We start from the raw sequence: 27,500 nt of genomic DNA on the forward strand, positions 1-27,500 counted from the left end.
CACAAAGGCGCTTTATCGAGGATGGGATTTTCCGTGGACACAATATTGCGTTACAACAGTATCCTTACGCAGAGGTTTACCAAAAATGGGCAAATTTTGGAAAGTCCCTTTGTTCCAATCGTAAAAAATTTCCCATTCTGTTTTTCAAAATGAAGTTTTTCCCCCAGGCAATGAAAAAAAAATGTAGTGTCGGCGGTTACAAATTTTGGTAAAATCTAGAGGGGAGAGCATTCCCCCCGGTTCTATAATGTTAATCCAAATTATTTTAGTAGACAAGTGTGACACCTCAGTGGTAAACCGATCCCGACCCATATTGTTTTCCTTTGGCGTTTTACTTCCACAATGCCTAATAATAAAATATTAGCAAGGGTTTCTTCTGTAAAAAACTTTATTCAAACCTCCACCCAAGGACCATGTCCCAACCAATGTGTTTGGGTAAACTTGGAAAAATCTTTTGTTGTTTTTAATACTATGTTTTTTTTTGCCGTTTTTTTTCAATAAAAATGCATTTTTTTCTTGTTGGGGCGGGCCAAACAAAAAATGGAAAACCATCAAATGGTTTTCTACTTTTAATGTAACCAAAAATAACCTGAAGACACAACGGTGGCTTTCCACACCAGTAAACTTCCACAAGGTATTGGGGAATTTGTCCGAGGCCCCCAGTGTGTTACGCATTTGGGATACTAAAACTTGGACTGGTTTGGGATATAAATTTCAATACTGTTTAAACGTAAACTGGAAACTGATGAAATTTGTCACCCCCCCCCCTGGAATAGAGAAAATTCCGTCATTTTGAAACAAGTAAAAAACTCCAAATTCCTATTTGCGGGAACTTTTAAAAATTTAATTGAAGTAAATGAAATTCTTAATTTTATAGTCGTTCAGATGGGATTACCTGTGTAAAATTTTCCATTAAAAAACCGAACTTTTTACAGTCTGCAAGCCCCCTATGAATAAAAACCCAGTTATGATTTACAATGGGTTATTTACTAAGCGCCTTTTAATTTGAACCCAAAGACGAAAGCAAAATAGCCAAACATTTTTTGTCCCCCCCCGCCATAAAGAATGGGAGTAACTGTTTGCCGAGGGAACTGTGGGCCTTTGTAAACACCTAATGAACCTTGGTAAACCCCTGAAATTCCCCTCCTCACAACCACACCTTGTCCAATTCTTGCAGTGGCCCCCCAAGAATAAAAGTGTCAGTGGCCAAAATTGAAAATAGCAATGGAACCAAACAACGAAGGATCTGCCAGTTAATGGCTCGTCCAGACCGAATTTTGCGAACACTATTTTACCTAACAACCTTTTGCCCTGGTGGCTTTCTCACGGTTTAAGTGGCCCATGTGTTAAAATAGAGGATATAGTTTTTTTTTTTACCGGACGTACTTAATCAAGAAGTGATTGGCCGTTAAACAATTTGCCAAGGGCAACTACCCATGTGGCCAATGCTTTTACTTATGGCGTTTTCTCCTGTTTTTCAGCAAAATTGCTCAGTCCCCTAACTTTTTTCCCTAGCCAAAAAGCCCTAAACTCCGTATATGGTTATGGCAAAAATTTTTGGGCATTATAGCCTAAACAACAGCAAATGGAGATAATGGGGTAACAACGGCACTCACTAGGAAAAATGATTCTTCATTTCCCCCAATTTCCCCCGTAAACATTTCCACCATTTAAAATCATTTCCCGAAGAAGTTACCGAAAAGATATGTATAAGGTCGCGATTCTGACCTTAATTGAGCCTGATTGCAGGAATAACTTGAACAGAAACACATCGAAATCCGACTATGTTGCCACTTCGTCGAGGTTGTTGGTTAAAGGAATGAATTACGTTTAGAAAATCGAGTGTATAGCGCTTTCGACACTTTTAAGGACAATCCTGGTACAAAAGTGTTGGGAAGGGTGCGCGCGATCACTTAACACAACACCTAAGTCTTTATTAAAACTATTGGCTGAAACGAGTTGGGAAAGAGCATGCTCTTGTGGCCCCCCCATATTCAATGTTGGAAGAAAAGTCAGAAAAGTCATCATTTTGGTTGGTGCAAAATCCAACAATTGATAAGGGGGGAGGGGGGCTATCTCAAAAAGGACGCTACCTTCCAAATGGTCCAGGATGGTCTAAAAACACCGGTAAGCAGTTTTCGTAGTAAAATAACAACATTTACGGAAGATACGATCTGTTCGTCTCCATAATTACGGGGCGATGGAGTATCTTTATAGTTTGAGTGTGATTGGGCACCATTTTCAGAAAAAGTGGTATATGCCACATCCACAAAGGCGCGCTTATCGAGGATGGGATTTATCCGTGACACAATATTGCGTTACAACAAGATATTACGCAGAGTAATACAAAAATGGGAAGTGAATAGTCCTGTTCAGTAGTAAAATTCCCCTGTTTCATGAAGTCCAGCAGTGAAATGTATTGCTGAGTACATTTGGTATCTAGGAGTACAATACCTGTCAAGTTCCAACGTATTTAGTAGACAAGTGACCTCAGTGGTAACGATCGACATATGTTATTTGCGGTCCTTCCAAATGCTAATAATAAATATTGCAAGGGTTTCTTAAATAATTCAAACCTCACCAAGACATGTCAACCATGGTTTGGTACTGAAATTTTGTTATTACTATGTTTTTTGCCGTTTTTTAAATAAATGCATTTTCTTGTGCGGCACAAAAATGACATCATGTTATACTTATGTAAATAACTGAAGACAAAACCGGTGTTCAACACAGTACTCCACAAGTATTTGGGGATTTTCGAGGCCAGTGTGGTACATTTGGCTACGACTTGAATGGTTGGATATAAGTTAATACTGTGACCGTAACTGACTAGAATTGGTCCCTGGAATAGAGAAATTCCTTCATTTGAACAGTACTCCATTCTATTGCGGGAACTTAAAAGATTAATTGAGGAATGAAGTCTTCTTTATAGTCGTTCGATGGAGTACTGTGGTAATTGTCGGAAAAACCGAACTTTACAGTCTGCAATCCTATGAATAAGACAGTTAGGATTACAATTGTTATTACTAAGCGCGTATTTGAACCCAAAGACGAGCAAAATAGCAACATTTTGTCGCAATAGATGGAGTACTGTTGCGGGGAACTGTGCTGTAAACTATGACTGTAACCTGATCCTCCTACACACAACTGTCAATTCTTGCTTGCCAAGATAAATGTCAGTGGCATTGGAAGCATGGACCACAACGAAGGAGCGCAGTATTGCTCGTCCAGGCGATTGCGAACACTTAGATACCTTGCCTGCTTCTCACGTTTAAGTGCCATGTGATAGAGGAATAGTTAGCGGACGTACTATCAGTAGTGATGGACATTTCATGGCAAACTACGCATTGCATGCTTTAGTATGGCGTTCGCTGTTTCAGCAAATGGCAGTCCTAACTTTCCCGTCAAAATCGACTCGTAGTTATGGCAAATTTTGCATATCTAACAACAGCAAATTGAGATATGGTACGGCTCACTAGGAATTATTCTTATTCAGTTCGTACTCATTCCACATTATCATTTCCGAGATTACCGAAAAGAAAGTCTAGGTCGCGATCGACCTTAATTGAGCCTGAGTTCAGGAATAACTTGAACAGAAAAAACATCGAAATCCGAATATGTTGCCACTATCGTCGAGTGTTTTGGTTAAAGGAATGAAGCTACGTTTAGAAAATCGCGTGTATAGCGCTTCGACCTTTTGCAGACAATCCTGGTCAAAAGGTGTTGGGGAAGGTTGCGCGCCTCACTTAACCACAACACCTAATTCTTTATTCAAACTATTGGCTGAACTATTTGGGAAAGAGCATGCTCTTGTGGCCCCCCTCCCCATATTCAATGATGGAAGAAAAGTCAGAAAAGTCATCATTTGGTTGGGTGCAAACCCAACATGGATAAGGGGGGAGGGGGGCTATCTCAAAAGTTGACGCTACCTTCCCAACAATTTTGTCCAGGATTGTCTGAAAACAACGGTAAGCAGTTTTCGTCGTAAAACACAACATTCCCGGAAGATACGAAGTTGTTATTCTCCCTAAATACGGTTCGATGGATTATCTTTTGTTGTTGTTATTGGGAACCATTTTCAGAAAGTGGTATATGCCACATCCACAAAGGCGCTTTATCGAGGATGGGATTTCCGTGACACAATATTGCGTTACAACAGTATCTTACGCAGAGGTACAAAAATGGACATTGAAAGTCCGTTCATCGTAAAATTCCCATTCTGTTCATGAAGTCCAGCAAGTGAACTGTATTGCTGCGTACATTTGGTATCTAGAGGTACAATTACGGTCTATATGTTCAAAGTATTTAGTAGACACTTGACCTCAGTGGTAACGATCGACATATTGTTCTTTGCGTTACTTCCACAATGCGAATAATAAATATTAGCAAGGGTTTTCTTAAAACTTAATTCAAACCTCACCAAGACATGTCAACCATGGGTTTGGTACTGAAAATTTGTTGTATACTATGTTTTGGCCGTTTTTTCAAAATAACTGCATTTTCTTGTGCGGCACAAAAAATGACATCATGTTCTACTTAGGTAAATAACTGAAGACAAAACGGTGTTCCACACAGTACTCCACAAGTATTTGGGGATTTTCGAGGCCAGTGTGGTACATTTGGATACTACGAATGGTCATGGATATAAGTGATTACTGTGACGTAACTGACTATGAATTTTGTCCCCTGGAATAGAGAAATTATTCATTTTGAACAGTACTCCATTCTATTGCGGGAACTTAAAAGATTAATTGAGTAATGAAGTTCTTATTAAAAGTCGTTCGATGGAGGAGTACTGTGGTAAATTGTCTTAAAACCGAACTTTACAGTCTGCAAGCCTATGAATAAGACAGTTAGGATTACAATGGTTATTACTACGCGCTTATGTGAACCCAAAGACGAGCAAAATAGCAACATTTTTGTCGCATATATGGAGTACTGTTGCGGGGAACTGTGCTGTAAACTATGACTGTAACCTGATCCTCCTACACACAACTGTCAATTCTTGCTTGCCAAGATAAATGTCAGTGGCATTGAAAGCATGGACCACAACGAAGGCGCTGCAGTATTGCTCGTCCAGACGATTTGCGAAAACACTTTAGCTACCTTGCCTGCTTCTCACGTTTAAGTGCCATGTGATAGAGGAATATGTTAGCGGACGTACTATCAGTAGTGATGGCGTACATTTCATGGCAAACTACCCATTGCTTGCTTTACTATGGCGTTCGCTGTTTCAGCAAATGCTCAGTCCTAACTTTCCTAGCAAAATCTAACTCGTATTTATGGCAAATTTTGCATATCTAACAACAGCAAATGGAGATATGGTACGGCTCACTAGGAGTATTCTTATTCATTTCGTAAACATTCCACATTCTCATTTCGAGATACCGAAAAGAAATGTATAGGTCGCGATCGACCTTAATTGAGCCTGATTTCAGGAATAACTTGAACAGAACACATCGAAATCCGAATATGTTGCCACTTCGTCGAGTTTTTTGGTTAAAGGAATGAAACTACGTTTAGAAAATCGCGTGTATAGCGCTTCGACCTTTTCAGACATCCTGGTCAAAAGTTGTTGGGAAGGTTGCGCGCATCACTTAACACAACACCTAATTCTTTATTCAAACTATTGGCTGAACTATTTGGGAAAGAGCATGCTCTTGTGGCCCCCTCCCCCATATTCAATGTTGGAAGAAAAGTCAGAAAAGTCATCATTTGTTTGGTGCAAAATCCAACATTGATAAGGGGGGAGGGGGCTATCTCAAAAGTGACGCTACCTTCCCAACACTTTTGTCCAGGATTGTCTGAAAACAACGGTAAGCAGTTTTCGTCGTAAAACACAACATTACGGAAGATACGAAGTTGTTATTCTCCATAATTACGGTTCGATGGATTATCTTTATTGTTGTTGTTATTGGGCACCATTTTCAGAAAGTGGTATATGCCACATCCACAAAGGCGCTTTATCGAGGATGGGATTTTCCGTGACACAATATTGCGTTACAACAGTATCTTACGCAGAGGTACAAAAATGGGCATTGAAAGTCCTTTCATCGTAAAATTCCCATTCTGTTTCATGAAGTCCAGCAGTGAAATGTATTGCTGCGTACATTTGGTATCTAGAGGTACAATTCCTGTCTATATGTTCAAAGTATTTAGTAGACAATTGACCTTAGTGGTAACGATCGACATATTGTTCTTTGCGTTACTTCCACAATGCTAATAATAAATATTAGCAAGGGTTTTCTTAAAACTTAATTCAAACCTCACCAAGACATGTCAACCATGTGTTTGGTACTGAAATTTGTTGTTATACTATGTTTTTTGCCGTTTTTTCAAATAAATGCATTTTCTTGTGCGGCACAAAAAATGACATCATGTTCTACTTATGTAAATAACTGAAGACAAAACGGTGTTCCACACAGTACTCCACAAGTATTTGGGGATTTTCGAGGCCAGTGTGGTACATTTGGATACTACTTGAATGGTTATGGATATAATTTAATACTGTGACGTAACTGACTATGAATTTGTCCCCTGGAATAGAGAAATTCCTTCATTTTGAACAGTACTCCATTCTATTGCGGGAACTTAAAAGATTAATTGAGTAATGAAGTTCTTATTTATAGTCGTTCGATGGAGTACTGTGGTAAATTGTCTTAAAACCGAACTTCACAGTCTGCAAGCCTATGAATAAGACAGTTAGGATTACAATGGTTATTACTAAGCGCTTATTTGAACCCAAAGACGAGCAAAATAGCAACATTTTTGTCGCAATATATGGAGTACTGTTGCGGGGAACTGTGCTGTAAACTATGACTGTAACCTGATCCTCCTACACACAACTGTCAATTCTTGCTTGCCAAGATAAATGTCAGTGGCATTGAAAGCATGGACCACAACGAAGGAGCTGCAGTATTGCTCGTCCAGACGATTGCGAACACTTAGCTACCTTGCCTGCTTCTCACGTTTAAGTGCCATGTGATAGAGGAATATGTTAGCGGACGTACTATCAGTTGTGATGGCGTACATTTCATGGCAAACTACCCATTGCATGCTTTACTATGGCGTTCGCTGTTTCAGCAAATGCTCAGTCCTAACTTTCCTAGCAAAATCTAACTCGTATTTATGGCAAATTTTGCATATCTAACAACAGCAAATGGAGATATGGTACGGCTCACTAGGAATTATTCTTATTCATTTCGTAAACATTCCACATTATCATTTCCGAGATTACCGAAAAGAAATGTATAGGTCGCGATCGACCTTAATTGAGCCTGATTTCAGGAATAACTTGAACAGAACACATCGAAATCCGAATATGTTGCCACTTCGTCGAGTTTTTTGGTTAAAGGAATGAAACTACGTTTAGAAAATCGCGTGTATAGCGCTTCGACCTTTTTCAGACAATCCTGGTCAAAAGTTGTTGGGAAGGTTGCGCGCATCACTTAACACAACACCTAATTCTTTATTCAAACTATTGGCTGAACGATTTGGGAAAGAGCATGCTCTTGTGGCCCCCTCCCCCATATTCAATGTTGGAAGAAAAGTCAGAAAAGTCATCATTTTGTTTGGTGCAAAATCCAACATTGATAAGGGGGGAGGGGGGCTATCTCAAAAGTGACGCTACCTTCCCAACACTTTTGTCCAGGATTGTCTGAAAACAACGGTAAGCAGTTTTCGTCGTAAAACACAACATTTACGGAAGATACGAAGTTGTTATTCTCCATAATTACGGTTCGATGGATTATCTTTATTGTTGTTGTTATTGGGCACCATTTTCAGAAAGTGGTATATGCCACATCCACAAAGGCGCTTTATCGAGGATGGGATTTTCCGTGACACAATATTGCGTTACAACAGTATCTTACGCAGAGGTACAAAAATGGGCATTGAAAGTCCTTTCATCGTAAAATTCCCATTCTGTTTCATGAAGTCCAGCAGTGAAATGTATTGCTGCGTACATTTGGTATCTAGAGGTACAATTCCTGTCTATATGTTCAAAGTATTTAGTAGACAATTGACCTTAGTGGTAACGATCGACATATTGTTCTTTGCGTTACTTCCACAATGCTAATAATAAATATTAGCAAGGGTTTTCTTAAAACTTAATTCAAACCTCACCAAGACATGTCAACCATGTGTTAGGTACTGAAAATTTGTTGTTATACTATGTTTTTTGCCGTTTTTTCAAATAAATGCATTTTCTTGTGCGGCACAAAAAATGACATCATGTTCTACTTATGTAAATAACTGAAGACAAAACGGTGTTCCACACAGTACTCCACAAGTATTTGGGGATTTTCGAGGCCAGTGTGGTACATTTGGATACTACTTGAATGGTTATGGATATAATTTAATACTGTGACGTAACTGACTATGAATTTGTCCCCTGGAATAGAGAAATTCCTTCATTTTGAACAGTACTCCATTCTATTGCGGGAACTTAAAAGATTAATTGAGTAATGAAGTTCTTATTTATAGTCGTTCGATGGAGTACTGTGGTAAATTGTCTTAAAACCGAACTTCACAGTCTGCAAGCCTATGAATAAGACAGTTAGGATTACAATGGTTATTACTAAGCGCTTATTTGAACCCAAAGACGAGCAAAATAGCAACATTTTTGTCGCAATATATGGAGTACTGTTGCGGGGAACTGTGCTGTAAACTATGACTGTAACCTGATCCTCCTACACACAACTGTCAATTCTTGCTTGCCAAGATAAATGTCAGTGGCATTGAAAGCATGGACCACAACGAAGGAGCTGCAGTATTGCTCGTCCAGACGATTGCGAACACTTAGCTACCTTGCCTGCTTCTCACGTTTAAGTGCCATGTGATAGAGGAATATGTTAGCGGACGTACTATCAGTTGTGATGGCGTACATTTCATGGCAAACTACCCATTGCATGCTTTACTATGGCGTTCGCTGTTTCAGCAAATGCTCAGTCCTAACTTTCCTAGCAAAATCTAACTCGTATTTATGGCAAATTTTGCATATCTAACAACAGCAAATGGAGATATGGTACGGCTCACTAGGAATTATTCTTATTCATTTCGTAAACATTCCACATTATCATTTCCGAGATTACCGAAAAGAAATGTATAGGTCGCGATCGACCTTAATTGAGCCTGATTTCAGGAATAACTTGAACAGAACACATCGAAATCCGAATATGTTGCCACTTCGTCGAGTTTTTTGGTTAAAGGAATGAAACTACGTTTAGAAAATCGCGTGTATAGCGCTTCGACCTTTTTCAGACAATCCTGGTCAAAAGTTGTTGGGAAGGTTGCGCGCATCACTTAACACAACACCTAATTCTTTATTCAAACTATTGGCTGAACTATTTGGGAAAGAGCATGCTCTTGTGGCCCCCCTCCCCCATATTCAATGTTGGAAGAAAAGTCAGAAAAGTCATCATTTTGTTTGGTGCAAAATCCAACATTGATAAGGGGGAGGGGGGCTATCTCAAAAGTGACGCTACCTTCCCAACACTTTTGTCCAGGATTGTCTGAAAACAACGGTAAGCAGTTTTCGTCGTAAAACACAACATTTACGGAAGATACGAAGTTGTTATTCTCCATAATTACGGTTCGATGGATTATCTTTATTGTTGTTGTTATTGGGCACCATTTTCAGAAAGTGGTATATGCCACATCCACAAAGGCGCTTTATCGAGGATGGGATTTTCCGTGACACAATATTGCGTTACAACAGTATCTTACGCAGAGGTACAAAAATGGGCATTGAAAGTCCTTTCATCGTAAAATTCCCATTCTGTTTCATGAAGTCCAGCAGTGAAATGTATTGCTGCGTACATTTGGTATCTAGAGGTACAATTCCTGTCTATATGTTCAAAGTATTTAGTAGACAATTGACCTCAGTGGTAACGATCGACATATTGTTCTTTGCGTTACTTCCACAATGCTAATAATAAATATTAGCAAGGGTTTTCTTAAAACTTAATTCAAACCTGACCAAGACATGTCAACCATGTGTTAGGTACTGAAAATTTGTTGTTATACTATGTTTTTTGCCGTTTTTTCAAATAAATGCATTTTCTTGTGCGGCACAAAAAATGACATCATGTTCTACTTATGTAAATAACTGAAGACAAAACGGTGTTCCACACAGTACTCCACAAGTATTTGGGGATTTTCGAGGCCAGTGTGGTACATTTCGATACTACTTGAATGGTTATGGATAGAATTTAATACTGTGACGTAACTGACTATGAATTTGTCCCCTGGAATAGAGAAATTCCTTCATTTTGAACAGTACTCCATTCTATTGCGGGAACTTAAAAGATTAATTGAGTAATGAAGTTCTTATTTATAGTCGTTCGATGGAGTACTGTGGTAAATTGTCTTAAAACCGAACTTCACAGTCTGCAAGCCTATGAATAAGACAGTTAGGATTACAATGGTTATTACTAAGCGCTTATTTGAACCCAAAGACGAGCAAAATAGCAACATTTTTGTCGCAATATATGGAGTACTGTTGCGGGGAACTGTGCTGTAAACTATGACTGTAACCTGATCCTCCTACACACAACTGTCAATTCTTGCTTGCCAAGATAAATGTCAGTGGCATTGAAAGCATGGACCACAACGAAGGAGCTGCAGTATTGCTCGTCCAGACGATTGCGAACACTTAGCTACCTTGCCTGCTTCTCACGTTTAAGTGCCATGTGATAGAGGAATATGTTAGCGGACGTACTATCAGTAGTGATGGCGTACATTTCATGGCAAACTACCCATTGCATGCTTTACTATGGCGTTCGCTGTTTCAGCAAATGCTCAGTCCTAACTTTCCTAGCAAAATCTAACTCGTATTTATGGCAAATTTTGCATATCTAACAACAGCAAATGGAGATATGGTACGGCTCACTAGGAATTATTCTTATTCATTTCGTAAACATTCCACATTATCATTTCCGAGATTACCGAAAAGAAATGTATAGGTCGCGATCGACCTTAATTGAGCCTGATTTCAGGAATAACTTGAACAGAACACATCGAAATCCGAATATGTTGCCACTTCGTCGAGTTTTTTGGTTAAAGGAATGAAACTACGTTTAGAAAATCGCGTGTATAGCGCTTCGACCTTTTTCAGACAATCCTGGTCAAAAGTTGTTGGGAAGGTTGCGCGCATCACTTAACACAACACCTAATTCTTTATTCAAACTATTGGCTGAACTATTTGGGAAAGAGCATGCTCTTGTGGCCCCCCTCCCCCATATTCAATGTTGGAAGAAAAGTCAGAAAAGTCATCATTTTGTTTGGTGCAAAATCCAACATTGATAAGGGGGGAGGGGGGCTATCTCAAAAGTGACGCTACCTTCCCAACACTTTTGTCCAGGATTGTCTGAAAACAACGGTAAGCAGTTTTCGTCGTAAAACACAACATTTACGGAAGATACGAAGTTGTTATTCTCCATAATTACGGTTCGATGGATTATCTTTATTGTTGTTGTTATTGGGCACCATTTTCAGAAAGTGGTATATGCCACATCCACAAAGGCGCTTTATCGAGGATGGGATTTTCCGTGACACAATATTGCGTTACAACAGTATCTTACGCAGAGGTACAAAAATGGGCATTGAAAGTCCTTTCATCGTAAAATTCCCATTCTGTTTCATGAAGTCCAGCAGTGAAATGTATTGCTGCGTACATTTGGTATCTAGAGGTACAATTCCTGTCTATATGTTCAAAGTATTTAGTAGACAATTGACCTTAGTGGTAACGATCGACATATTGTTCTTTGCGTTACTTCCACAATGCTAATAATAAATATTAGCAAGGGTTTTCTTAAAACTTAATTCAAACCTGACCAAGACATGTCAACCATGTGTTAGGTACTGAAAATTTGTTGTTATACTATGTTTTTTGCCGTTTTTTCAAATAAATGCATTTTCTTGTGCGGCACAAAAAATGACATCATGTTCTACTTATGTAAATAACTGAAGACAAAACGGTGTTCCACACAGTACTCCACAAGTATTTGGGGATTTTCGAGGCCAGTGTGGTACATTTGGATACTACTTGAATGGTTATGGATATAATTTAATACTGTGACGTAACTGACTATGAATTTGTCCCCTGGAATAGAGAAATTCCTTCATTTTGAACAGTACTCCATTCTATTGCGGGAACTTAAAAGATTAATTGAGTAATGAAGTTCTTATTTATAGTCGTTCGATGGAGTACTGTGGTAAATTGTCTTAAAACCGAACTTCACAGTCTGCAAGCCTATGAATAAGACAGTTAGGATTACAATGGTTATTACTAAGCGCTTATTTGAACCCAAAGACGAGCAAAATAGCAACATTTTTGTCGCAATATATGGAGTACTGTTGCGGGGAACTGTGCTGTAAACTATGACTGTAACCTGATCCTCCTACACACAACTGTCAATTCTTGCTTGCCAAGATAAATGTCAGTGGCATTGAAAGCATGGACCACAACGAAGGAGCTGCAGTATTGCTCGTCCAGACGATTGCGAACACTTAGCTACCTTGCCTGCTTCTCACGTTTAAGTGCCATGTGATAGAGGAATATGTTAGCGGACGTACTATCAGTAGTGATGGCGTACATTTCATGGCAAACTACCCATTGCATGCTTTACTATGGCGTTCGCTGTTTCAGCAAATGCTCAGTCCTAACTTTCCTAGCAAAATCTAACTCGTATTTATGGCAAATTTTGCATATCTAACAACAGCAAATGGAGATATGGTACGGCTCACTAGGAATTATTCTTATTCATTTCGTAAACATTCCACATTATCATTTCCGAGATTACCGAAAAGAAATGTATAGGTCGCGATCGACCTTAATTGAGCCTGATTTCAGGAATAACTTGAACAGAACACATCGAAATCCGAATATGTTGCCACTTCGTCGAGTTTTTTGGTTAAAGGAATGAAACTACGTTTAGAAAATCGCGTGTATAGCGCTTCGACCTTTTTCAGACAATCCTGGTCAAAAGTTGTTGGGAAGGTTGCGCGCATCACTTAACACAACACCTAATTCTTTATTCAAACTATTGGCTGAACTATTTGGGAAAGAGCATGCTCTTGTGGCCCCCCTCCCCCATATTCAATGTTGGAAGAAAAGTCAGAAAAGTCATCATTTTGTTTGGTGCAAAATCCAACATTGATAAGGGGGGAGGGGGGCTATCTCAAAAGTGACGCTACCTTCCCAACACTTTTGTCCAGGATTGTCTGAAAACAACGGTAAGCAGTTTTCGTCGTAAAACACAACATTTACGGAAGATACGAAGTTGTTATTCTCCATAATTACGGTTCGATGGATTATCTTTATTGTTGTTGTTATTGGGCACCATTTTCAGAAAGTGGTATATGCCACATCCACAAAGGCGCTTTATCGAGGATGGGATTTTCCGTGACACAATATTGCGTTACAACAGTATCTTACGCAGAGGTACAAAAATGGGCATTGAAAGTCCTTTCATCGTAAAATTCCCATTCTGTTTCATGAAGTCCAGCAGTGAAATGTATTGCTGCGTACATTTGGTATCTAGAGGTACAATTCCTGTCTATATGTTCAAAGTATTTAGTAGACAATTGACCTTAGTGGTAACGATCGACATATTGTTCTTTGCGTTACTTCCACAATGCTAATAATAAATATTAGCAAGGGTTTTCTTAAAACTTAATTCAAACCTGACCAAGACATGTCAACCATGTGTTTGGTACTGAAAATTTGTTGTTATACTATGTTTTTTGCCGTTTTTTCAAATAAATGCATTTTCTTGTGCGGCACAAAAAATGACATCATGTTCTACTTATGTAAATAACTGAAGACAAAACGGTGTTCCACACAGTACTCCACAAGTATTTGGGGATTTTCGAGGCCAGTGTGGTACATTTGGATACTACTTGAATGGTTATGGATATAATTTAATACTGTGACGTAACTGACTATGAATTTGTCCCCTGGAATAGAGAAATTCCTTCATTTTGAACAGTACTCCATTCTATTGCGGGAACTTAAAAGATTAATTGAGTAATGAAGTTCTTATTTATAGTCGTTCGATGGAGTACTGTGGTAAATTGTCTTAAAACCGAACTTTACAGTCTGCAAGCCTATGAATAAGACAGTTAGGATTACAATGGTTATTACTAAGCGCTTATTTGAACCCAAAGACGAGCAAAATAGCAACATTTTTGTCGCAATATATGGAGTACTGTTGCGGGGAACTGTGCTGTAAACTATGACTGTAACCTGATCCTCCTACACACAACTGTCAATTCTTGCTTGCCAAGATAAATGTCAGTGGCATTTAAAGCATGGACCACAACGAAGGAGCTGCAGTATTGCTCGTCCAGACGATTGCGAACACTTAGCTACCTTGCCTGCTTCTCACGTTTAAGTGCCATGTGATAGAGGAATATGTTAGCGGACGTACTATCAGTTGTGATGGCGTACATTTCATGGCAAACTACCCATTGCATGCTTTACTATGGCGTTCGCTGTTTCAGCAAATGCTCAGTCCTAACTTTCCTAGCAAAATCTAACTCGTATTTATGGCAAATTTTGCATATCTAACAACAGCAAATGGAGATATGGTACGGCTCACTAGGAATTATTCTTATTCATTTCGTAAACATTCCACATTATCATTTCCGAGATTACCGAAAAGAAATGTATAGGTCGCGATCGACCTTAATTGAGCCTGATTTCAGGAATAACTTGAACAGAACACATCGAAATCCGAATATGTTGCCACTTCGTCGAGTTTTTTGGTTAAAGGAATGAAACTACGTTTAGAAAATCGCGTGTATAGCGCTTCGACCTTTTTCAGACAATCCTGGTCAAAAGTTGTTGGGAAGGTTGCGCGCATCACTTAACACAACACCTAATTCTTTATTCAAACTATTGGCTGAACTATTTGGGAAAGAGCATGCTCTTGTGGCCCCCCTCCCCCATATTCAATGTTGGAAGAAAAGTCAGAAAAGTCATCATTTTGTTTGGTGCAAAATCCAACATTGATAAGGGGGGAGGGGGGCTATCTCAAAAGTGACGCTACCTTCCCAACACTTTTGTCCAGGATTGTCTGAAAACAACGGTAAGCAGTTTTCGTCGTAAAACACAACATTTACGGAAGATACGAAGTTGTTATTCTCCATAATTACGGTTCGATGGATTATCTTTATTGTTGTTGTTATTGGGCACCATTTTCAGAAAGTGGTATATGCCACATCCACAAAGGCGCTTTATCGAGGATGGGATTTTCCGTGACACAATATTGCGTTACAACAGTATCTTACGCAGAGGTACAAAAATGGGCATTGAAAGTCCTTTCATCGTAAAATTCCCATTCTGTTTCATGAAGTCCAGCAGTGAAATGTATTGCTGCGTACATTTGGTATCTAGAGGTACAATTCCTGTCTATATGTTCAAAGTATTTAGTAGACAATTGACCTTAGTGGTAACGATCGACATATTGTTCTTTGCGTTACTTCCACAATGCTAATAATAAATATTAGCAAGGGTTTTCTTAAAACTTAATTCAAACCTGACCAAGACATGTCAACCATGTGTTAGGTACTGAAAATTTGTTGTTATACTATGTTTTTTGCCGTTTTTTCAAATAAATGCATTTTCTTGTGCGGCACAAAAAATGACATCATGTTCTACTTATGTAAATAACTGAAGACAAAACGGTGTTCCACACAGTACTCCACAAGTATTTGGGGATTTTCGAGGCCAGTGTGGTACATTTGGATACTACTTGAATGGTTATGGATATAATTTAATACTGTGACGTAACTGACTATGAATTTGTCCCCTGGAATAGAGAAATTCCTTCATTTTGAACAGTACTCCATTCTATTGCGGGAACTTAAAAGATTAATTGAGTAATGAAGTTCTTATTTATAGTCGTTCGATGGAGTACTGTGGTAAATTGTCTTAAAACCGAACTTTACAGTCTGCAAGCCTATGAATAAGACAGTTAGGATTACAATGGTTATTACTAAGCGCTTATTTGAACCCAAAGACGAGCAAAATAGCAACATTTTTGTCGCAATATATGGAGTACTGTTGCGGGGAACTGTGCTGTAAACTATGACTGTAACCTGATCCTCCTACACACAACTGTCAATTCTTGCTTGCCAAGATAAATGTCAGTGGCATTTAAAGCATGGACCACAACGAAGGAGCTGCAGTATTGCTCGTCCAGACGATTGCGAACACTTAGCTACCTTGCCTGCTTCTCACGTTTAAGTGCCATGTGATAGAGGAATATGTTAGCGGACGTACTATCAGTTGTGATGGCGTACATTTCATGGCAAACTACCCATTGCATGCTTTACTATGGCGTTCGCTGTTTCAGCAAATGCTCAGTCCTAACTTTCCTAGCAAAATCTAACTCGTATTTATGGCAAATTTTGCATATCTAACAACAGCAAATGGAGATATGGTACGGCTCACTAGGAATTATTCTTATTCATTTCGTAAACATTCCACATTATCATTTCCGAGATTACCGAAAAGAAATGTATAGGTCGCGATCGACCTTAATTGAGCCTGATTTCAGGAATAACTTGAACAGAACACATCGAAATCCGAATATGTTGCCACTTCGTCGAGTTTTTTGGTTAAAGGAATGAAACTACGTTTAGAAAATCGCGTGTATAGCGCTTCGACCTTTTTCAGACAATCCTGGTCAAAAGTTGTTGGGAAGGTTGCGCGCATCACTTAACACAACACCTAATTCTTTATTCAAACTATTGGCTGAACTATTTGGGAAAGAGCATGCTCTTGTGGCCCCCCTCCCCCATATTCAATGTTGGAAGAAAAGTCAGAAAAGTCATCATTTTGTTTGGTGCAAAATCCAACATTGATAAGGGGGGAGGGGGGCTATCTCAAAAGTGACGCTACCTTCCCAACACTTTTGTCCAGGATTGTCTGAAAACAACGGTAAGCAGTTTTCGTCGTAAAACACAACATTTACGGAAGATACGAAGTTGTTATTCTCCATAATTACGGTTCGATGGATTATCTTTATTGTTGTTGTTATTGGGCACCATTTTCAGAAAGTGGTATATGCCACATCCACAAAGGCGCTTTATCGAGGATGGGATTTTCCGTGACACAATATTGCGTTACAACAGTATCTTACGCAGAGGTACAAAAATGGGCATTGAAAGTCCTTTCATCGTAAAATTCCCATTCTGTTTCATGAAGTCCAGCAGTGAAATGTATTGCTGCGTACATTTGGTATCTAGAGGTACAATTCCTGTCTATATGTTCAAAGTATTTAGTAGACAATTGACCTTAGTGGTAACGATCGACATATTGTTCTTTGCGTTACTTCCACAATGCTAATAATAAATATTAGCAAGGGTTTTCTTAAAACTTAATTCAAACCTCACCAAGACATGTCAACCATGTGTTTGGTACTGAAAATTTGTTGTTATACTATGTTTTTTGCCGTTTTTTCAAATAAATGCATTTTCTTGTGCGGCACAAAAAATGACATCATGTTCTACTTATGTAAATAACTGAAGACAAAACGGTGTTCCACACAGTACTCCACAAGTATTTGGGGATTTTCGAGGCCAGTGTGGTACATTTGGATACTACTTGAATGGTTATGGATATAATTTAATACTGTGACGTAACTGACTATGAATTTGTCCCCTGGAATAGAGAAATTCCTTCATTTTGAACAGTACTCCATTCTATTGCGGGAACTTAAAAGATTAATTGAGTAATGAAGTTCTTATTTATAGTCGTTCGATGGAGTACTGTGGTAAATTGTCTTAAAACCGAACTTTACAGTCTGCAAGCCTATGAATAAGACAGTTAGGATTACAATGGTTATTACTAAGCGCTTATTTGAACCCAAAGACGAGCAAAATAGCAACATTTTTGTCGCAATATATGGAGTACTGTTGCGGGGAACTGTGCTGTAAACTATGACTGTAACCTGATCCTCCTACACACAACTGTCAATTCTTGCTTGCCAAGATAAATGTCAGTGGCATTTAAAGCATGGACCACAACGAAGGAGCTGCAGTATTGCTCGTCCAGACGATTGCGAACACTTAGCTACCTTGCCTGCTTCTCACGTTTAAGTGCCATGTGATAGAGGAATATGTTAGCGGACGTACTATCAGTAGTGATGGCGTACATTTCATGGCAAACTACCCATTGCATGCTTTACTATGGCGTTCGCTGTTTCAGCAAATGCTCAGTCCTAACTTTCCTAGCAAAATCTAACTCGTATTTATGGCAAATTTTGCATATCTAACAACAGCAAATGGAGATATGGTACGGCTCACTAGGAATTATTCTTATTCATTTCGTAAACATTCCACATTATCATTTCCGAGATTACCGAAAAGAAATGTATAGGTCGCGATCGACCTTAATTGAGCCTGATTTCAGGAATAACTTGAACAGAACACATCGAAATCCGAATATGTTGCCACTTCGTCGAGTTTTTTGGTTAAAGGAATGAAACTACGTTTAGAAAATCGCGTGTATAGCGCTTCGACCTTTTTCAGACAATCCTGGTCAAAAGTTGTTGGGAAGGTTGCGCGCATCACTTAACACAACACCTAATTCTTTATTCAAACTATTGGCTGAACTATTTGGGAAAGAGCATGCTCTTGTGGCCCCCCTCCCCCATATTCAATGTTGGAAGAAAAGTCAGAAAAGTCATCATTTTGTTTGGTGCAAAATCCAACATTGATAAGGGGGGAGGGGGGCTATCTCAAAAGTGACGCTACCTTCCCAACACTTTTGTCCAGGATTGTCTGAAAACAACGGTAAGCAGTTTTCGTCGTAAAACACAACATTTACGGAAGATACGAAGTTGTTATTCTCCATAATTACGGTTCGATGGATTATCTTTATTGTTGTTGTTATTGGGCACCATTTTCAGAAAGTGGTATATGCCACATCCACAAAGGCGCTTTATCGAGGATGGGATTTTCCGTGACACAATATTGCGTTACAACAGTATCTTACGCAGAGGTACAAAAATGGGCATTGAAAGTCCTTTCATCGTAAAATTCCCATTCTGTTTCATGAAGTCCAGCAGTGAAATGTATTGCTGCGTACATTTGGTATCTAGAGGTACAATTCCTGTCTATATGTTCAAAGTATTTAGTAGACAATTGACCTCAGTGGTAACGATCGACATATTGTTCTTTGCGTTACTTCCACAATGCTAATAATAAATATTAGCAAGGGTTTTCTTAAAACTTAATTCAAACCTGACCAAGACATGTCAACCATGTGTTAGGTACTGAAAATTTGTTGTTATACTATGTTTTTTGCCGTTTTTTCAAATAAATGCATTTTCTTGTGCGGCACAAAAAATGACATCATGTTCTACTTATGTAAATAACTGAAGACAAAACGGTGTTCCACACAGTACTCCACAAGTATTTGGGGATTTTCGAGGCCAGTGTGGTACATTTGGATACTACTTGAATGGTTATGGATATAATTTAATACTGTGACGTAACTGACTATGAATTTGTCCCCTGGAATAGAGAAATTCCTTCATTTTGAACAGTACTCCATTCTATTGCGGGAACTTAAAAGATTAATTGAGTAATGAAGTTCTTATTTATAGTCGTTCGATGGAGTACTGTGGTAAATTGTCTTAAAACCGAACTTTACAGTCTGCAAGCCTATGAATAAGACAGTTAGGATTACAATGGTTATTACTAAGCGCTTATTTGAACCCAAAGACGAGCAAAATAGCAACATTTTTGTCGCAATATATGGAGTACTGTTGCGGGGAACTGTGCTGTAAACTATGACTGTAACCTGATCCTCCTACACACAACTGTCAATTCTTGCTTGCCAAGATAAATGTCAGTGGCATTGAAAGCATGGACCACAACGAAGGAGCTGCAGTATTGCTCGTCCAGACGATTGCGAACACTTAGCTACCTTGCCTGCTTCTCACGTTTAAGTGCCATGTGATAGAGGAATATGTTAGCGGACGTACTATCAGTAGTGATGGCGTACATTTCATGGCAAACTACCCATTGCATGCTTTACTATGGCGTTCGCTGTTTCAGCAAATGCTCAGTCCTAACTTTCCTAGCAAAATCTAACTCGTATTTATGGCAAATTTTGCATATCTAACAACAGCAAATGGAGATATGGTACGGCTCACTAGGAATTATTCTTATTCATTTCGTAAACATTCCACATTATCATTTCCGAGATTACCGAAAAGAAATGTATAGGTCGCGATCGACCTTAATTGAGCCTGATTTCAGGAATAACTTGAACAGAACACATCGAAATCCGAATATGTTGCCACTTCGTCGAGTTTTTTGGTTAAAGGAATGAAACTACGTTTAGAAAATCGCGTGTATAGCGCTTCGACCTTTTTCAGACAATCCTGGTCAAAAGTTGTTGGGAAGGTTGCGCGCATCACTTAACACAACACCTAATTCTTTATTCAAACTATTGGCTGAACTATTTGGGAAAGAGCATGCTCTTGTGGCCCCCCTCCCCCATATTCAATGTTGGAAGAAAAGTCAGAAAAGTCATCATTTTGTTTGGTGCAAAATCCAACATTGATAAGGGGGGAGGGGGGCTATCTCAAAAGTGACGCTACCTTCCCAACACTTTTGTCCAGGATTGTCTGAAAACAACGGTAAGCAGTTTTCGTCGTAAAACACAACATTTACGGAAGATACGAAGTTGTTATTCTCCATAATTACGGTTCGATGGATTATCTTTATTGTTGTTGTTATTGGGCACCATTTTCAGAAAGTGGTATATGCCACATCCACAAAGGCGCTTTATCGAGGATGGGATTTTCCGTGACACAATATTGCGTTACAACAGTATCTTACGCAGAGGTACAAAAATGGGCATTGAAAGTCCTTTCATCGTAAAATTCCCATTCTGTTTCATGAAGTCCAGCAGTGAAATGTATTGCTGCGTACATTTGGTATCTAGAGGTACAATTCCTGTCTATATGTTCAAAGTATTTAGTAGACAATTGACCTCAGTGGTAACGATCGACATATTGTTCTTTGCGTTACTTCCACAATGCTAATAATAAATATTAGCAAGGGTTTTCTTAAAACTTAATTCAAACCTCACCAAGACATGTCAACCATGTGTTTGGTACTGAAAATTTGTTGTTATACTATGTTTTTTGCCGTTTTTTCAAATAAATGCATTTTCTTGTGCGGCACAAAAAATGACATCATGTTCTACTTATGTAAATAACTGAAGACAAAACGGTGTTCCACACAGTACTCCACAAGTATTTGGGGATTTTCGAGGCCAGTGTGGTACATTTGGATACTACTTGAATGGTTATGGATATAATTTAATACTGTGACGTAACTGACTATGAATTTGTCCCCTGGAATAGAGAAATTCCTTCATTTTGAACAGTACTCCATTCTATTGCGGGAACTTAAAAGATTAATTGAGTAATGAAGTTCTTATTTATAGTCGTTCGATGGAGTACTGTGGTAAATTGTCTTAAAACCGAACTTTACAGTCTGCAAGCCTATGAATAAGACAGTTAGGATTACAATGGTTATTACTAAGCGCTTATTTGAACCCAAAGACGAGCAAAATAGCAACATTTTTGTCGCAATATATGGAGTACTGTTGCGGAGAACTGTGCTGTAAACTATGACTGTAACCTGATCCTCCTACACACAACTGTCAATTCTTGCTTGCCAAGATAAATGTCAGTGGCATTGAAAGCATGGACCACAACGAAGGAGCTGCAGTATTGCTCGTCCAGACGATTGCGAACACTTAGCTACCTTGCCTGCTTCTCACGTTTAAGTGCCATGTGATAGAGGAATATGTTAGCGGACGTACTATCAGTAGTGATGGCGTACATTTCATGGCAAACTACCCATTGCATGCTTTACTATGGCGTTCGCTGTTTCAGCAAATGCTCAGTCCTAACTTTCCTAGCAAAATCTAACTCGTATTTATGGCAAATTTTGCATATCTAACAACAGCAAATGGAGATATGGTACGGCTCACTAGGAATTATTCTTATTCATTTCGTAAACATTCCACATTATCATTTCCGAGATTACCGAAAAGAAATGTATAGGTCGCGATCGACCTTAATTGAGCCTGATTTCAGGAATAACTTGAACAGAACACATCGAAATCCGAATATGTTGCCACTTCGTCGAGTTTTTTGGTTAAAGGAATGAAACTACGTTTAGAAAATCGCGTGTATAGCGCTTCGACCTTTTTCAGACAATCCTGGTCAAAAGTTGTTGGGAAGGTTGCGCGCATCACTTAACACAACACCTAATTCTTTATTCAAACTATTGGCTGAACTATTTGGGAAAGAGCATGCTCTTGTGGCCCCCCTCCCCCATATTCAATGTTGGAAGAAAAGTCAGAAAAGTCATCATTTTGTTTGGTGCAAAATCCAACATTGATAAGGGGGGAGGGGGGCTATCTCAAAAGTGACGCTACCTTCCCAACACTTTTGTCCAGGATTGTCTGAAAACAACGGTAAGCAGTTTTCGTCGTAAAACACAACATTTACGGAAGATACGAAGTTGTTATTCTCCATAATTACGGTTCGATGGATTATCTTTATTGTTGTTGTTATTGGGCACCATTTTCAGAAAGTGGTATATGCCACATCCACAAAGGCGCTTTATCGAGGATGGGATTTTCCGTGACACAATATTGCGTTACAACAGTATCTTACGCAGAGGTACAAAAATGGGCATTGAAAGTCCTTTCATCGTAAAATTCCCATTCTGTTTCATGAAGTCCAGCAGTGAAATGTATTGCTGCGTACATTTGGTATCTAGAGGTACAATTCCTGTCTATATGTTCAAAGTATTTAGTAGACAATTGACCTTAGTGGTAACGATCGACATATTGTTCTTTGCGTTACTTCCACAATGCTAATAATAAATATTAGCAAGGGTTTTCTTAAAACTTAATTCAAACCTCACCAAGACATGTCAACCATGTGTTTGGTACTGAAAATTTGTTGTTATACTATGTTTTTTGCCGTTTTTTCAAATAAATGCATTTTCTTGTGCGGCACAAAAAATGACATCATGTTCTACTTATGTAAATAACTGAAGACAAAACGGTGTTCCACACAGTACTCCACAAGTATTTGGGGATTTTCGAGGCCAGTGTGGTACATTTGGATACTACTTGAATGGTTATGGATATAATTTAATACTGTGACGTAACTGACTATGAATTTGTCCCCTGGAATAGAGAAATTCCTTCATTTTGAACAGTACTCCATTCTATTGCGGGAACTTAAAAGATTAATTGAGTAATGAAGTTCTTATTTATAGTCGTTCGATGGAGTACTGTGGTAAATTGTCTTAAAACCGAACTTCACAGTCTGCAAGCCTATGAATAAGACAGTTAGGATTACAATGGTTATTACTAAGCGCTTATTTGAACCCAAAGACGAGCAAAATAGCAACATTTTTGTCGCAATATATGGAGTACTGTTGCGGGGAACTGTGCTGTAAACTATGACTGTAACCTGATCCTCCTACACACAACTGTCAATTCTTGCTTGCCAAGATAAATGTCAGTGGCATTTAAAGCATGGACCACAACGAAGGAGCTGCAGTATTGCTCGTCCAGACGATTGCGAACACTTAGCTACCTTGCCTGCTTCTCACGTTTAAGTGCCATGTGATAGAGGAATATGTTAGCGGACGTACTATCAGTTGTGATGGCGTACATTTCATGGCAAACTACCCATTGCATGCTTTACTATGGCGTTCGCTGTTTCAGCAAATGCTCAGTCCTAACTTTCCTAGCAAAATCTAACTCGTATTTATGGCAAATTTTGCATATCTAACAACAGCAAATGGAGATATGGTACGGCTCACTAGGAATTATTCTTATTCATTTCGTAAACATTCCACATTATCATTTCCGAGATTACCGAAAAGAAATGTATAGGTCGCGATCGACCTTAATTGAGCCTGATTTCAGGAATAACTTGAACAGAACACATCGAAATCCGAATATGTTGCCACTTCGTCGAGTTTTTTGGTTAAAGGAATGAAACTACGTTTAGAAAATCGCGTGTATAGCGCTTCGACCTTTTTCAGACAATCCTGGTCAAAAGTTGTTGGGAAGGTTGCGCGCATCACTTAACACAACACCTAATTCTTTATTCAAACTATTGGCTGAACTATTTGGGAAAGAGCATGCTCTTGTGGCCCCCCTCCCCCATATTCAATGTTGGAAGAAAAGTCAGAAAAGTCATCATTTTGTTTGGTGCAAAATCCAACATTGATAAGGGGGGAGGGGGCTATCTCAAAAGTGACGCTACCTTCCCAACACTTTTGTCCAGGATTGTAGTTTTCATATACATTACGTTTCATGTTTTCATTTCTAGATGGCTTGACAACAATGAAATAACTCACCTCCCAGAAACTGTTTTCTCAGGACTTAGTGCGCTACAATACCTGTAAGTTTGTTGACCCAAATACACTTTCAAACTATGACATAGCTTATCAGAGCTATGTCCCTGGTTACTTTACAGAGTACAGTGTGACTTATATACAAAGCGACTCATACAGCTGATTTAAACAAAGAGTCAATAGTAATAAATAACCCTTTCTGGGTCTAAAATTAAGGTGTATTTGGACCTTAGCCTTCTAAGTTTAATGCTAACTGTTATTCCAGTATGTCATGTTGGTTCTTGTTTTAACACCTATTTTTTCATTTGAGCGAGGTCCCCTTATTAAAGAAAGAAGCACATAAAAAATCAAGTTGATTTCTCAATACCGACAAACATTAGTTTTGGCGTCGAGGAAATGACAATATCTCGAATAAATGCGAATCATCATTATTATTACTATTATTACTATTGCTATAGCAATGATAATCATAATAATGATATTTTAATAAGTGTTTACTCCAAATGATTTCATGAATTATAGAAATGAACACTTTTTGTACACCACGGGTATAACGAATTAACGCTCACGGAAAAATGTATGTGTTTCAATTGAACAGATGTGGTCATGAAAATCCTTGTTCAGAAATCAAAAGTCTACGTTAACAGCAGAAACCAGGGCCATTACTCCTTAGTATCTAGCCAGAAATATTCTTCTTACTTTTTCCTCCGGCCAAGCGTTAGCCAGTTGGTGAGGGCCAGTCTCTTGCTTTATTATTCGCTAAGAAACATTTACCTTTGCTTAAATACTTTTGATTTTGTATGATTTTTCCAGCTTTTTGGTGTTCTGTTTTAGTTATTTTTATTGTTTCTTTGAAACTATCAAATCCACTGTCATCCATTTTTGTTTTGATTTGTTCGCGCTGAGTCGTTTCCGTAGACACTATGGAGGGCAATTGGAATTAATTGTATTGCTCTTATCTATTATAAGTAAGTAGAATCAAGTAAAGCAGGGATCAGCAAATGCTGAGAACGAAACTGCAATATAAGCTAAAATGAAATTCATTGAATTGTTCTTGTTTAATTCGAATTCACAATATGACATAGCTTTGCGCGTGGATACTCCACAAAGAATTTCCACTGTCATCCATTTTTCCTTTGATTTGATCGCTCTGAGTCGATTGCGCGGGCTCCATCGAGGTCATTTGGGTTTAATTGTACTGCTTTTATCTAAGTAGAATCGAGTAAAGCTGTGATCAGCGAATGCTAAGAACGAAACTGCAATAAAAGCTAGAATTGAGTTCATGGAATTGTTCTTGTTTAGTTCGAATGCTGTCTGTTGCTGAGTGTACTTTTAAAAGCAGTAATAACATGAGTTAAAACTTCGTTACTTAGTTTCTGACTAGTTTTCATATACATTACGTTTCTATGTTTTCATTTCTAGACGGCTTGACAACAATGAAATAACTCACCTCCCAGAAAATGTTTTCTCAGGACTTAGTACGCTACAATACCTGTAAGTTTGTTGACCCAAATACACTTTCAAACAATGACATAGCTGACCGTAGCTATGTGCCTGGTTACTTTACAGAGTACAGTGTGACTTATATACAAAGCGACTCATACAGCTGATTTAAACAAAGAGTCAATAGTAATAAATAACCCTTTCTGGGTCTAAAATTAAGGTGTATTTGGACCTTAGCCTTCTAAGTTTAATGCTAACTGTTATTCCAGTATGTCATGTTGGTTCTTTTTTTAACACCTATTTTTTTCATTTGAGCGAGGTCCCCTTATTAAAGAAAGGAGCACATAAAAAAATCAAGTTGATTTCTCAGTACCGACAAACATTAGTTTTGGCGTCGAGGAAATGACAATATCTCGAATAAATGCGAATCATTATTATTATTACTATTATTACTATTTCTATAGCAATGGTAATAATAATCATAATCATAATAATGATATTTTAATAAGTGTTTACTCCAAATGATTGCATGAATTATAGAAATGAACACTTTTTGTACACCACGGGTATAACGAATAATATTTTCTATAAATTTGTAATTTTTTATAATGTCTAATTAAGCTTGGTTAAGATTTTTATTTTAGTGTAAAATATTGTAAGTTTAAAATTATTATTATTATTACTATTGTAATTATTATTATTATTATTATTATTATTATTATTATTATTATTATTATTATTTAGAAATAAAGATTTCATAGTTCTCGAAAAGTCCTCCAAATTTAGAACAATCAGGACATCATGAAACTCTATTATTTCCGAACACTATACGCAAAAACTTCGATTTTTTACTTTATGATCCGTAAAGAGAAGGTTTTTCATTAACGCTCACGGAAAAATGTATGTGTTTAATTTGAACAGATGTGGTCGTGAAAATCTTTGTCCAGAAATCAAAAGTCTACGTTAACAGCAGAAACCAGGGCCAGTACTCCTTAGTATCTAGCCAGAAATATTCTTCTTACTTTTTCCTCCGGCCGTGCGTTAGCCAGTTGGTGAGGGCCAGTCTCTTGCCTTATTATTCGCTGAGAAACGTTTACCTTTGTTTAAATACTTTTGATTTTGTATGATTTCTCCAGCTTTTTGGTGTTCTGTTTTAGTTTTTTTTTTTTTTATCGTTTTCTTTGAAACTATCAAATCCACTGTCATCCATTTTTGTTTTGCTTTGTTTGCGCTGAGTCGTTCCCGTAGACACTATGGAGGACAATTGGAATTAATTGTATTGCTCTTATCTATTATAAGTAAGTAGAATCAAGTAAAGCAGGGATCAGCAAATGCTGAGAACGAAACTGCAATATAAGCTAAAATGAAATTCATTGAATTGTTCTTGTTTAATTCGAATTCACAATATGACATAGCTTTGCGTGTGGATACTCCACAAAGAATTTCCACTGTCATCCATTTTTCCTTTGATTTGATCGCTCTAAGTCGATTGCGCGGGCTCCATGGAGGTCATTTGGGTTTAATTGTATTGCTTTTATTTAAGTAGAATCGAGTAAAGCTGTGATCAGCGAATGCTAAGAACGAAACTGCAATAAAAGCTAAAATTGAGTTCATGGAATTGTTCTTGTTTAGTT

The 27,500-nt window shown here is 38.2% G+C and overlaps 1 protein-coding gene across 1 annotated transcript in view; it reads left to right on the forward strand.

The window, feature by feature from the left end:
• LOC138044737 (slit homolog 1 protein-like) overlaps positions 1 to 27,500 on the forward strand; it is a 75,420-nt gene that overhangs the window by 19,396 nt on the left and 28,524 nt on the right. The gene's annotated exons all lie outside the window — the stretch shown is intronic.

This window comes from Montipora capricornis, chromosome 4, assembly GCF_036669925.1.
Source record: "Montipora capricornis isolate CH-2021 chromosome 4, ASM3666992v2, whole genome shotgun sequence".
Taxonomy (NCBI): Eukaryota; Metazoa; Cnidaria; class Anthozoa; order Scleractinia; family Acroporidae; genus Montipora; species Montipora capricornis.